The sequence below is a fragment of the Mustela nivalis genome (assembly GCF_964662115.1).
Source record: "Mustela nivalis genome assembly, chromosome: 6".
Taxonomy (NCBI): Eukaryota; Metazoa; Chordata; class Mammalia; order Carnivora; family Mustelidae; genus Mustela; species Mustela nivalis.
This window is the reverse complement of record NC_139025.1, coordinates 72,017,364-72,031,732: the sequence shown is the minus strand read 5'-3', so window position 1 is coordinate 72,031,732 and position 14,369 is coordinate 72,017,364. Positions and strand designations below refer to the sequence as shown.

The window sequence follows — 14,369 nt, the reverse complement described above, 5'->3', positions numbered from 1 at the left end:
GAGGGAAGCAGGCTCCCTGCTGAGCAGAGAGCCCGATGTGGGACTCGATCCCAGGACCCTGAGATCATGACCTGAGCCGAAGGCAGCGGCTTAACCCACTGAGCCACCCAGGTGCCCCAAGTGTGGTTTTTTTTTTAATATAGGGAACTAGAACCAAGAAAAAAAATGTCTTATAGACCTTTCTGAGAAATGAAAGTTTTTATTTTTAATGGCTCAACATGGTTTATGGGGAGTGAGTGATCCCTGAAAGAAATAATTGATAAGATGGTTAAAATAAAAGAACTTCTGTTCTGCAAAAGACCGTATCAAGAGGATTAGAAGGCAAGGCACAGGCTGGGAGAAAATATTTGCAAAAGCACATCTGATATAGGACTGTCATCCAAAATATACAAAGAAGTCTCAAAATTCAATACTAAGAAGGCAAACAACCCAATTAAAAATGGACCAAAATCTTAACAGGCTCCTCACCAAAGAAGATATACAGAAGGCAAATAAGTAAATGAAAAGATGTTCCACGTCATATGTCATCAGGGAAATGCAAATTAAAATGAGATACCACTATACATGTTTTAGAATGGTCAAATCTGGAACACTCACAATAGCAAATGCTGGGAGGATACGGAACAACAGGGATTCTTATTGCTGGAAGATGGCCCAATGGAACAACCACATCGGAAGACAGTTTATCATTTCTTGCAAAACTAAACAGACTCTTACCATATGATCCAGCAATTGTTCTCCTTGATATTTACCCAAAGAAGCCAAAAACTTATGTCCACACAAAAACTTGTACCTTGAGGTTTATAGTAAGTTTATTCATTATTGCCAAAACTTGGAAGGAACCAAGATGTTCTTCTAAAGAGAAATGGACAAATAAACTGTGGTACATCCAAACAGTGGAATATTATCCAGCATTAAAAAGAAATGAGCTTTAAAAAAAGAAAAGAAATGAGTTATTGGGGTGCCTCAGGCACGTGGGTGGCTCAGCTGGTTGGTTGCCTGACTCTTGATTTGGGTTCATGTAATGATCTCAATAAATAAATAAATCTTTAAAATAAAATAATAATTTAAAAAAATAATAATTTTTTTAAAAAAACTAATATAATTCACCATATGATTCAAGGAGAAAAACCACATTATAACAATTAATGTAGAAAAATCATTTGTTAGAATTCAACATTTATTCATGACAAACTAGTAGCAAAATAAGAATAAAACTTCCTTAGCCTCATAAGTAGTATCTACAAAAAATACATATATAACACAGATAACATAATAAGGCCATTTGAAAGCTTTCTATCTGAAATAAGAACTAGCCAGACACCTGGTGGGATCACTTCTATTTGACATTATCATAGAAAATGTAGAAGTCAAAATAGATAAATATTAAATTTATTATGGCCAAATATAACAGCCTTTCCTTTTATTTGAAAGGAGCATTTTATAAAATTTTATTAAATTTTAGCATGCATGTGGGTGGGGGTAGGGGGCAGAGGGAGAGGGAGAGAAAGAATTTTAAGCAGGCTCTATGCCCATGGTAGAGCCTGACGTGGGGCTTGATATCATGACCTTGAGATCATGACATGAGACAAAACCAAGAGCTGGATGCTTCACCAACTGAGCAACCCAGGCCCTGTTGATTTCTGGATATTCTTAAGTAGCATGCAATCATTTTTAAAACAAAGATTGTAAAGAATAAAATGTAAATGGCTTACCACTTCCCAGACATTTGCTCTTAACTCTAAATGAAAGCAATATAATATATGGATATGGTTAGGTAAGTCAAATATTATAGAAAGATATAAAAAATTCTTCTTAAACCTACCAACTTCACTCCCTAAGGGCCACCACTACTTTTTAAAGTGCTTATGTATCACTCAGAAAAATATTGCATATGCCTATATCAGCATGCATATTTATATCTTTTCATTTCTATCAAAAGATTTATGGAGACTATTCTGAACATTGCTTTTTTTTTTCCTAACTGAACATTACTTTTTGCACTCACTATGTGTCTTGGAGATGAGACCATATAGATTTACTTCATTCTGTTAATAGATGCATATGTTACAGGATAAGAGGAGATACATCATAATCTACTTAACTAATCCATATTAATAAGTATTAGGTAGTTTCCAAGTAGGCTATTCTGTTTTGCTCTGAGCTTTGCAATATAAATAATTTCAACATAAACATTCTTTTATATATTTACATATACATATACATAATAAAATATGGATACATAAAATACATAAATAAAATACATATAATGTATACATTTATATATATCCAAAGTAAATCACTAGAAAAAGGTTTGTCTTTAAAGAGATTTCCCATAGAGCCTTCTCAACATGATCCTTCCTGTTCCCACTGTGTAACAGCAGTTATACCTTGCTTAATGATCAGGGTCAGTTAGTCCTGTCAGGATGGTGAATCCTCTATTTCCCTGCTGTCCCTTGTCACAAGTAGCCCAAAGTATCCAGAGAGCTGCCATAGCTTATAGTTCAATAGAAGGCTTGCCTTTTCCTGAAAAAATTTCCTCCATAGGAAAGCTTTAAATTCACAGAGCACAGGGATGTAGCAACGGGAAAGAGATTTTCCCCAAATTGGTCACTGGGAGTGAAGGCAAACAGGGCCACTCCTGCTCTACCCCTTGTTTCCCAGGGGAAAATGAAGATCCATAATTCTGGGTTATCCGCTCTAATGGCCCATTTCAGGTGCAGGCACCCATCCTCTCCCATCAAGGGCCCTGTCCTTGGCATAGCAGACTTCCCTCTGTGGGGAGATGAATCTTCTTTGAAGCTCCTCTATTCTCGTGCTTAAGCCTTGTGCCTGATTCTCAGCTTTCTTTCCCCTCTCACTTCAGGAGGGAAGAGCCTCTTTATAGGAGGTCCTCCAGCTCTGACACTTGGCTCGTAACAACTGAATGACTGCCCTCTGTTTTTGTAACCTCTTCCAAAGCATCAATACGGTTCTGATTCTCCCTGTAGGTCTCAAATGCACTGCAACAGCTGATTCCCTTCTACCCGTACACCATCATAGCTCATAACCAGTGGATGACTGCTCTGCCACCTTCTCTCTGTGCTCTGTCCACCATAACCGACACCAGCTGGGTAGCCAGTCATCCAGCTCTAAAACCCCACCTCATCATCTGCTTTCTTAGAATATTCCATCCCTGCTTTGGTTTTCCAGGAAGTGGACTCCAAGCTGGAGACTAACTGCAAGAGGTTTATTAGGTAGTCCTCCTCCTTTGAAAAGGAAGAGTGGGAGGCAGAGTGGGCAGAGGGTTGGAGGCTAGCCACAATGTGGTCTTAGTGGAATGCCTCAGGGAACCCTACGGGGGACCTGAAGATGGGATGGCCCTTCATGTCTCCCCTGAGTTGGCAAGAGAGGTCTGGGCTCCATACTGCTCATTTGTCAATCATTAGATGTGGGTTGCCGGAAGAGGGTCAAGACCTCGGCATGATGTCTCTCTTGGCTAAAGAAATCCCGAACATGTTGATTGTCAAGGGTTTTCTGCCAGCAGCACTCCCAGCAGCTGAGGTAATAAATCCTCTCATCCTGAAGGATAATACTAGCAGCAGATAGCAGCAACCACCACATAACTCAAGCTCTGGAAGAACTTATTATATAAACCTATTGGTACTCTTAATCAATAAAAAAGTGTATGTGGGGATTATGTGCTCTGTCCCCTGCTTATCCCAAGAAAGGGAAACCCTGAGAAGCACAGTGTCTGACACCAGAGATCCTGTGCCCTCAGAGGTGGCTGAACCTATTACAATAATTTCCTAATGGCTCAGTCATATGGCTGTTGGCAGGAGGCCTCAGGTCCCCACCACGTACAGGCTTCTTCTCAGGTCTACTGGAGTGTCATCACAACAAAACAGCTGGCTTTTCCCAGAGCAGGCGGGCCAAGAGAGTGACAAAGAGGAGAGTCCTAATCTCCGACATCACAAACCATCACCTCTGCCACATTCCATACTTTAAAGGGAAATCACTAAGTACCTCCTCCTGTTAAGGTGAGGGGAATTAGGCTCCACCTTTTGAAGGAAGTAGGATCAAATAATGTGGACATATTTTCAAACCACCACACATACAGGATATTTCTCAAATCAATAGTGATAGAAACTTCTGAGGAAGGGAGTCGAGTAAAATAGGTTTTTGTTTTTCCCTCCCTTTTTTTTTTAAATAATAAGTGTGTATTTTTGTCATACTTTTGTAATTAAAAAATAGAAATATCACTGACTATTGAAAATGTAGCAATCAGTGAGACTAGGAAAGAAGCCAGATGCTCCTCAGAGGGGCAGACTGTAACTTTCTGCCCATCTCTGTCAAGGTGTCTTTTGCCTGTCCCCACACAACTAGATATAGGCAACGGGAAATACAATGCTCATTGTTAAGAGCCTCTTGGAGAAGTCATCATTTTCCCAGCACACAAACAAGGAGTCAGATGACTGTACTTTATTGAGAAATGAAAGGTTGAGGGAAAAGCATTAGAACCATTAGTCTGTTTCCTGCATCCCCATTCTTCATCCACAATTTCATTTTATGTGGACATCATCCTATTAGCTTTGATGACTTGATTACAGACTCTGGCTAGGGCACAGACATCCCAGGGGAAGCATCCAAGAGGGCAAAGCTTGGGAGATTCTACACCCTTGTGGCTTCCCTCAAGTGGGGCCCTTGGGCCCACTCCCTTTCCTGTATCCCACATAGACTCCCATTCTCCAACACCCAGAGCCTGCCCCAACATCTCTAGACACTTAGGGGAGCCCTGTGGGAGGATCTGTTGATGACAACGTGCAAGCCGAGAAATCACGCAGCAGCTACGTAGGCAATGTCCCCTGGGCCTGATGGCCTATTAGCAATTGTTTCTCTCCTGGGAGTCAAGATGTCTCCACCCTTCCTGGGTCTTTGCTGACCCCTTCAGGCAAGGGAAGGAACTTCAACTGTGACCACAGTGGCATAATACTCCGATCTCCCTGGACCCAGGCATCTATCTCCCTTACCTGACCCTTTGCAGAAGTAAGACAGCTAGAGTTCCTGGGCTGCAGGTTGCATGCATGAATCCCAGCATGTCAGGGCAGCACGTAGGAACAAATAGGACTATCTCCCCCACCTATGAGAGAGTATTTTGTAAAGGTGGCCTATCCCCCTCATTTTACAGACTAAAAACCATCCTGTGGGCCCCAAAGACATTGCTAGAAGCACCCTTGTTTTAACCTCTAACTCCGTAGTCTAGAGTCAAGACTTGCCTTTGTCTCCCTTTTGGAGGCCATCATACTCTGGAGAACTCCCAGTTTGGAGACATTTTTGATTGAGCAGGACTGCTTCCACAAATTGGGCCTTCTACAGGTATGGGCTAGAGTGCAGACCTGAGGCAGCCACTCCAGAGGCTGTGAGCAATGAGGTCTCTCTGATTCCATCTGCTGCCCTGGGGGGTGGGCTTCTTAAAAGGCAAAGTATCTTTCTGACCTCATTCCCAGCACAACGCGCCCTATCTCCAGCCTCTCCACTCCTCTGAGAGAGTTCCACAAGGCCAGGGTTAGGTCAGCAAAGATCAAAGGTCCATCTTCCTGTATGAATGAGAGACTAATCTCAGAAGCTTCTCTAGAAGCATCTCTACATATGGGCCCTGATGTTTGCTTCCAAGGAGTGATCAGGTGGTGAGGATTTTCCCAGCACCTCACCAGTCAAACTGACCAAGGCAGTGTTTTATTTATTTTTTTAACATTTTATTTATTTATTTGACAGAGATCACAAGTAGGCAGAGAGGCAGGCAAAGAGAGGGGAGTGGGGGAAGCAAGCTCCCCACTGAGCAGAGAGCCCGATGCGGGGCTCGATCCCAAGACCCTGGGATCGTGACCTGAGCTGAAGGCAGAGGCTTTAACCCACTGAGCCACCCAGGCGCCCCAAGGCAGTGTTTTAAAGGGGAATATGATTAGAGATGAGTTATCAAGGGCAGATAGAAGCCTGTAAAATTAGGAAATAGCTTTGGACAGGATGGCAATATTTGCCTAAAGGTCCATCCTCCCCCTAGCCATCTGAGCCCTCTCTGCAAGACAAAGCATGAACCCTGTGAGAATGGGTTTGAAATGCTTAAGTTGCTACACCAGGAATGCCTTGTGATGGTGCACAAGAGTAACATAGTGACTCGTGCACAGTGAGCTTTCCAGGTAGTATCCAACCTGGAAGTTGTCCTCTTCTCTTCAAGACCCAGGGCTCCTCAATGCAAAACAGAGAAGTATAAGGCATTCCCAGACACTAGGCAACATGCATTTTTTTGAGAAAGAGAGGATGCATGCATGAGTGGTGGGGGGAGGGGCAGAAGGAGAAAGAGAGAGGATCTTAAGCAGGCTAGATCCCATGACCCTCAGATCATGACCTGAGCCAAAATCAAGAGTTGGACAATCAACCCACTGAGCCATCCAGGTACCCCTCAAGATGTATTTTTGGAGAGCAAACAATATGCCATCTGAGAGGCTTAGTAATGGCCCCCAAAGATCCGAATGTCCTAATCCCCAGAACCCATAAATGTTTCCTTATATGGCAAAGAGTACATTGCAGATGTGGTTAAGGATCTTGAGATGGGGAGGTCATCATGGGTCATTGTGGTGGGCCCTAAATATGATCACAAGTGTACTTTTAAGGGGGAGGCAGAGGGAGCCCTTACTACAGAGAAGTGAAAGCGATGTGATGATAGTAGTGGAGATTGGGGTGATGCCCTTTGAAGGTGGGGAAGGAGCCACAGCCTAAGAGATACAGGTGGCCCCTAGAAGCTAAAAAACACAAGGAAATGGATTCTCCTCTGAAAGCCTCCAAAAGGAACCAGCCAACCAACATCTTGACTGATTTTGGACTTTTGACCATCAAAACTATAAGAGAATAAATGTATATTATTTTAAACTGCTATGTTTATGGCAATTTGGTAAGAATATACCATTTTTAAGCCCACCATTGTGTGTTTTTAACAGTTACATTGAGGGACAACTGCCCATAAAGTGCACAATTTGGTAACTTTTGAGAGGCATACCCTGTGAAACCATCATAACAATCAAGACAGTGAACATATTCATGACCTCCAGAAGTTAGCTCATGCACCTCCGCAATCCCTCACTCCTGGCCCTCCCTCAGCCCCCACCCCCTCCAGGCAACCACCAGTATTTTTTCTCACTACGGATTAGTTAATTATATATAGGTGAAGTCCTAGAGCATATGCACCTTTTTTGTCTGGTTTCTTTCACCCCACCTAGTTATTTCAAGATTCATCCATGCTGTGTGCATATCAATAGTTCAGTCCCTTTGTCTGCTAAATAGTATTCCATTGCATACTACACTTTGTTTGTACATTCACCTGTTCGTGGACATTTGAGTTGTTTTCATTTGGGGCTATTATAAATAAAAAATAAAATAAATAAATAAAAATGCTATGAACACTCTTGTAAAAATCTTCATATGCCTTCAATTTGGGGGTGGTGTAAACACCTATTCATGGAATGGCTAGATCATATTATAGATGTAGGCTTCATTTCTCGGGAAACTGCCAGACTGTTTTCTAAAGTGGTTATACCGTTTTACATTCCCAGCAGCAATAATAGCTCACTTTTATAGTTTTCAAACTCTAAGATTTTCATTAAGTGAAACTCATCTCCACACCCTAAGTAAGGTAAATAAATGCAGTATTATTGTAATAAGAAGCATGAAAGTAAATGATAGAGAGAAATAAAGGAAATGAAGATCAGAAAGAGCAGATAGGGATAGAAAGAAAAAATGGTAGTCAGAGGGAGGGAATTGGAGGAGAGGAAAGGGACAAGGTGAATGAGAGAGAACGAAAAGAGAGAGGAACACAAAGAGTGGGATCAGACCCAGCTATTAACCCATGGCTAATGTAAACCAGGCTGGTGCAGATTTTAATCAAGGCACTATTCATGGAGCCACAGGCAAGGCTTATGAAACCAAGAATGGATACTTTATACTCTGGCTGCCCCCTCTAGGCCAGAAGTGTCTCAGGAAAGGGAGATTCTGGGCACCTACAGAGCATAGCTGCAGGGAAATGGCCACTCATGGGAAGTGGGACACAGCATTCCCTCTTGAGCTGGAAGGAAGCTAGCCTCTGGAATACACACCTCCACCTCCTCCACACCCACCATCTCCATCTCCTGCTGATGGCTTCCATTAGCCAAACCCAACTAGAGCCAGAAGGCATTACAGTATGTTGATGACATCCTTATGGGCCAGCCTCCCTGGTTGGCCATGGATGGGTGGAAAATGGGTCTGGAGGGGTGAAAAGAAGCCCTCGAGTGTAGAAGCCAACAGAGGAAAGGGACAAGGAGCTAAGCTGCTTCTCTGCCTCTACTAATGATGCACACAGATTGAGAAAGCAATGTATGACTATTTAGAAACATGCCAAGGAGAGGCAGCAATGTTCGGGGCTGTGCACCAGAATTTTGATTACAATTGGTCCACTCCATCTTGAAGATCTATTTTGAAGTAGTTAATAACTTGAGTTTTAAAAACAAAATGATTAATTCTAAAACTGCTGCTGCTGCTAATCTTCTCCTGATTGGATCATTGTTAAAAACAGAAAAACTCTTCTAAATCATTAAACACAGTACCTGTGGATTTGTGTGAATATGAGCAAAGGAGGCAGGTATCTCTGGCACAAAGGCTTGAGTCTGAAGACCCCGGACAAGCTTGATGAGAGAGACACAAAAGTCTTTAAGCCTTAGAGGAGAAGCAGAAGGTTTAGTAGGACAGGTCCTCTTGGCAGATGGTTATTCTTCCTCTTCATCAGATGAGCTGCCTATTTCTGAGTTAATCATCTGCATTCTATTCATTTCAACACGAGTACTGCTGGCAAAAGAACAAGATAATCAAGGGAAGAACTCAAATGTCCATCAGATCAACCAGAAGAGCTGGAAACTTTCGATGCATCCTTATTTTTTAATCTCACAAAGCCTTAAGCTACATCTCCCTTAAATTATATCCATGTGTCATCTTTTTTTCAAAGATTTTATTTATTTAATTGAGAGAGAGAGAATGAGAGCGAGAGAGCTCATGAGAAGTGGGAGGGTCAGAGGGAGAAGCAGACTCCCTGCTGAGCAGGGAGCCTGATGCGGGACTCGATCCCCAGGACTCCAGGATCACGACCTGAGCCGAAGGCAGTTGCTTAACCAACTGAGCCACCCAGGCATCCCTCTCACCTTTTATGGAACCTTTTGGGTGTCCACAAACAAGCAATTTATAAAAAGATGTTTTTAGAACACTATCTCAGGTGGGAAAACTGAAGTCTTCTCATTGGTTTTCAGAGCTGAAGTGATGAACATACCAGCGCCTGGTACAGATGAATTCACCAGTCACTCCTTACAAAGTAGACACTGAAGAGAAACTCCTGGATGATTGGTAGCACTTTTGTCATCTGGATATGCAGTCAAGTTCCCTTAATTGGCACTTTTGGGTGATCTGGATCCTTAGCTGTCTTTGCTCAGAACCTCTGAAGGGGAACGTTAAAAAAAAAAAAATCGAGCTTATTGCTATTAATTGCTTCTTCTGGTTCCTGCAGTCCCAGAATTTAATGAGGTGACACTAACAGGACAAGTAGTTTGCTATGGTTCCACACATTTTGAGAGGTGTAAAGACTCAACAAAATGTTTCCATTCATTTACTCACAAATGTGAGACAGTTCAGGGTTAGAGAGGAAAGAACAGTTAAATATGAGGTCAGGGTTTGGTATCTTAATTTCAATTACCTTACTAACTAGCTATAGGTGTTCAAGTAGAATTCACCCAATTCTTCCACATCTGTTTCCTATAGCTTCCCAACAGAATGATTATACTTGACAAGATGAATCCACCTGACAGTGGGCATAAGATTTTTCAACCAAAATGGCCCCAGGGCAGCTCCAGTCCAAGACAGATTTAATGGTATGAACATGAAGTCTTACAAAATGCAGGTAAAGAACAGACTTGGACAGCATAGCCGTGAACAGAAAAGGAGGGAAGAGAGCACAGAAGGTCACCACGGAACAGCAGCACAGGCAGAACTCCCACACTAACACAGAACCAGAAGCCATCCCCACGCTGGCAAATTAGCAGCATATATCTTGGAGAACATCTTAGAGTCTCCTCAGGAATAAAACTGGCAAAGTAAACTTTGGGCAAATGCATAAGCAAAGGCCCTATAGTCATCTGTTAAGGATACCATAACAAAATCTCACTGACTAGGTGCTTAAGCAAGAGACATTTATTTCTCACAGTTCTAGAGGCTGGAAATCCAAGATCAGGGTATCAGCAGTTCTGGTTTTTCCTGACACCTCTCTCCTTGGCTTGCAGGCAGCCATCTTCTTGCTGTGTCCTCATATGGACTGCTGGCTCCAGTTTGGAAAACATAGTATCAGAACCCTCTCTGTAACATTTAAAGTTCATTCTATAGAAACATGCCCACATCACCTTTATTCTCATGCTATAACAGAATTTGTCTGGTCTTTGTCCCAGGTTCCCGGCACAGAGCTTCTAAAATCCTGGGATCTTCCCAAGTGATAGAAGTGTACTTACTATTCATGAGCCCCTAGATCACACCTGAGTTTATGCTAATAAGATGATGGGCTGGATGGGGTTAGCCACTATAAAGACTAACAACCACCTTAGAAGGTTGGCACTGAGCAACAGCCCCACCTCAAGGATGAGGAGAGTTGGAGATCACATTCAGTCACATTCACATTCATCACATTGAATCACGTTCAATCGCACCTACATAATAAAACCCCAGTAAAAACTGGACACGGAAGCTCAGAAAGGCTTCTTGGTTGGTGAGTACATTGATGGGCTGGGAGGGTGATAGCTCCTGATTCTCCCAGAGAGTATATTCAGGACTTTTCTAGAGCTTCACTATGTGTCTTTTCATCTGGCCGGTCCTGTTCTGTGCCCGTTATGGTAAATGTATAGTCCTTAACTATAGTGCTCTTAGCCAATTATCAAAGCTGAGGGGGCTGTGAGAACCTCCTAAATTTGTAACCCATTGGTTACAAAGTGCAGGTGACCTAGGAACCCCCACAGTGTGTCTAGCATCTGAAGTGGGAGCCATCTTGTGGAGGACTAAGCCCTCTACTCTGATACACAGGTGGTATCAGACCAGTAGAGGGATGAAACATAATCCAGGGCGTAGTTTTCTATAACTACTCTTAATTTCAAATCCAAGAATCTCTTGTCAATGGGAGTAAAAAATCTTGTCTCAAAACTAAGATGTGGGCGAACACCAATGGCTTTGGTCAGCTCAAAATTCAGATCTTGTTACTTAGTGCCTTCATGTTTTCTCCATTGGCCCTAAAACCATTTGGGGGTGAAGCCTTGGTATTCCCCTTCCCGGCCACCCTGCCACCACTGGTCATCTGCGTCTAGGAAGTGTTGCCTTCCCGGGCCCTCAAACTCTGCCCATCTGCATATCTCACAATGTCCTGCCACGAACTTCCTTCTCAACAATCAATGTGCACTTGACATTTTGGTGACCCCTGCAATGAAACTCCAGCCTTTCATACTTTTTAAAAACTAGCCACTGACATAAACAACATTGACCAATGCTAAAAACCCTCCTTTTGCACCCTTCCTGGATGAGCACACTCCTTAGCTTCCCTACAGCTTCCCACTAATTCCCTACAAATTAGGAAATGTTGAGCTGTACTTGAGACAATGGATCTAAGCAATTTTGTTGAATGTTTTTTAGGAATGACTACAGTCAAACTTCAAGTCAGTAGGAGGCAGGGGGGAAAACTCCTCTTTCAGAAAGCTGACTTAATCAGGGCCATTTCAGTCCAGCTAGATCACAGTTGATATATTCAATGTGCCCAAGCAAGATACGTGAATTAGAAAGATGTGGTATTCGTGACGAATACATCATTTAACAAATTCTGCCATTAACATTCTTCAGGCCTTTCTAATCATTTCTATTATCAGTTTGGTTATCAAATTTTTTTCGTACCACAAGTAAAAATCCCATTGCAAATGACTCTTCATAATGGCTCTCTTCCAAACCATCCACAGTGGCAATGCTTCGGATCCCATCGGTAGTCTATGTAATAGTAATTGCCCAGGAGGAAAATCCCTAATCATCTATTCTATTTATCATGGATATAGCTGGAAGAACTCAACCAGCCATGCACAGAGCAATTCCATTTTTTCCCCCATCGCTCAATAGCAAACGCCTTTTTACCATTTTCCTCTCTCCTTGACCACCCCAGGCATTCTAACCATTCCTCCCAGAAAAACACATAAAAAACAGGAGTATTTTAATGTTTGGAGAAAGAAAAGGAATGGGTTGGCTAGCATTTTTCTCCTGTTCTCCTGGGTGTGGAGCTCCTGATCATGAACTTGAGTCAGAGGCTTCTTTCTGGGTCATCCCCAAGTCTACTCCCCTGGCACCCGGTCTTCTCCCTGAGCCTATTTGGCAAGAACCACATAAAACCATATGGCGGCAAAAGAGCTAGTAGAGCCTGCCCCTAGCTTCCTGAGCTCCCTTCTTTAACTGGCAACATCAAGACAAAGCTTAACTACAGGCTCCCATTTTGGATCGACCTTATCCAGATTTCTAGGGGTCATTAGAAATCCATCATTGCCAATTGTGTTCCTGAACATACAAGAAAGGAATAATATTCTCTATTGCAGAGTGGATGGTAGGAAATATATGGCATATATAATTTACACACACACACACACACACACACACACACATACACACACACATTGTTTACGGATTTTCCCTCTGTTTTGTTTCTACGTGATTTGGGATCATGGACCTTCTCACATAACTTTCCACCTTTTTCAAAACATTTTGCCTTAACATAATATTTGGAGATATTTTCAGGTAACAGTGACTAGAAAAGAAGGAAGTCAAAGTACTTTAATAAGCACTTATAGTTTTCATCAAAAATGAATGTTTTATATACACCTGGTCCTTATAAGTATATAAGTGTTGTCACATTAAACCTGAAAATGTCACTGATGAGTTTTTTTTATTCCCCAATAATTGGACCAACTCTAAAGCCAACTAAGATTGTTAAGTGTTATTTTTCATTCTCAAAAAAAGAGAATTTTTTTTTTTTTTAAGATAAAACTGCTTGGTCACAGCGAGAATCCCAAGGACTATTTTATCTGTCTCTTTGCATGTATTTTACCTCAGACACACACATACAAAAATCTACTTCAAACAAACCACTATCATTAACTCAAACCTGATGAATAAACTCAGCAGAAGAGGGCCACTGTCCATGCCATTAGACAGAAAATACACCACCACTATTTGGGAGACCTGGAGAGAAGCAGATCTAAACATTTTTTCCCCTTGGAAATAGTAAGAAAAGTAAATACCAGTCTTTTCGATTCTGTGAATGGAGCCATAAAGGGCTGGAATCTTTTATGCAAGGTCTTTTTTTTTTTTTTTTTAAGATTTTATTTATTTGACAGAAAGAGGGAGAGAACAAGGAGGGGGAGCACCAGGCAGAAGGAGAGGGAGAAGCAGGCTCCCCACTGAGCAGAGATTCCCAACATGGGGCTCGATCCCAGGACCCCGAGATCATGACCTGATCCTAAGGCAGACGCTTAACAGACTGAGCCCCCCAGGTGCCTCTGTAATGTGTTTCTTTTAATGATATCTTGAAACTGAAACTATCGGCCCCCTCAAAGACTCAGAAGAGTCGATCAGCAGTGTTAACAATGACAGTCTTGCTTTCAGCCAACATTATTGAGAGGAGCAAAAAATCATTTATATCCACTGAGCACTTCATACTATGTTGTCCTAGACCATAGCAAGTCATTTCTTCCTCCTCTTTTCTTTCTAGTTTTTAGTAGCTTTGTCATCACCCCAGCCAGAAATCATAAAGTCATCTGGGCTTTATCTTCATCCATCTGTGCTCCCACCAGAGCCATTCACCAAACCATCTGACTCTACAGGTCTCAAATGTCATTGCCTCCTCCAGAGCCCTACTGCTCTTTTTGCTCACACCCTCAGCGCAACCCCTAGCTTCCTTGGTGGTCTCCCTCTTACCCCACTGTTCTCCAGGACCAACAGCACTTTCATTCATGTACCTAATGTTGATGTCTTACCAGGAATGAAATTGCATGTCTCTTGCTAAAGACACAGGGGTGGATAAGACATCCCCACCCCCCCACCCCCACATCTCCACTGGGCTCTCAAGGACCTCACATCTAAAACACAAATTCCCGGGGTGCCTGGGTGGCTCAGTTGGTTAAGCAACCGCCTTCGGCTCGGGTCACGGTCCCGGAGTCGCGGGATTGAGTCCCGCATCGGGCTCCCAGCTCCATGGGGAGTCTGCTTCTCCCTCTGACCTTCTTGCCTCTCATGCTCTCTCTCATTGCCTC

At 42.6% G+C, this 14,369-nt stretch overlaps 1 long non-coding RNA gene across 2 annotated transcripts in view; it reads right to left on the bottom strand.

Moving 5' to 3' along the window:
* Positions 1 to 14,369, bottom strand: part of LOC309866769 — a 226,260-nt gene that overhangs the window by 178,209 nt on the left and 33,682 nt on the right. The window lies entirely within an intron of this gene.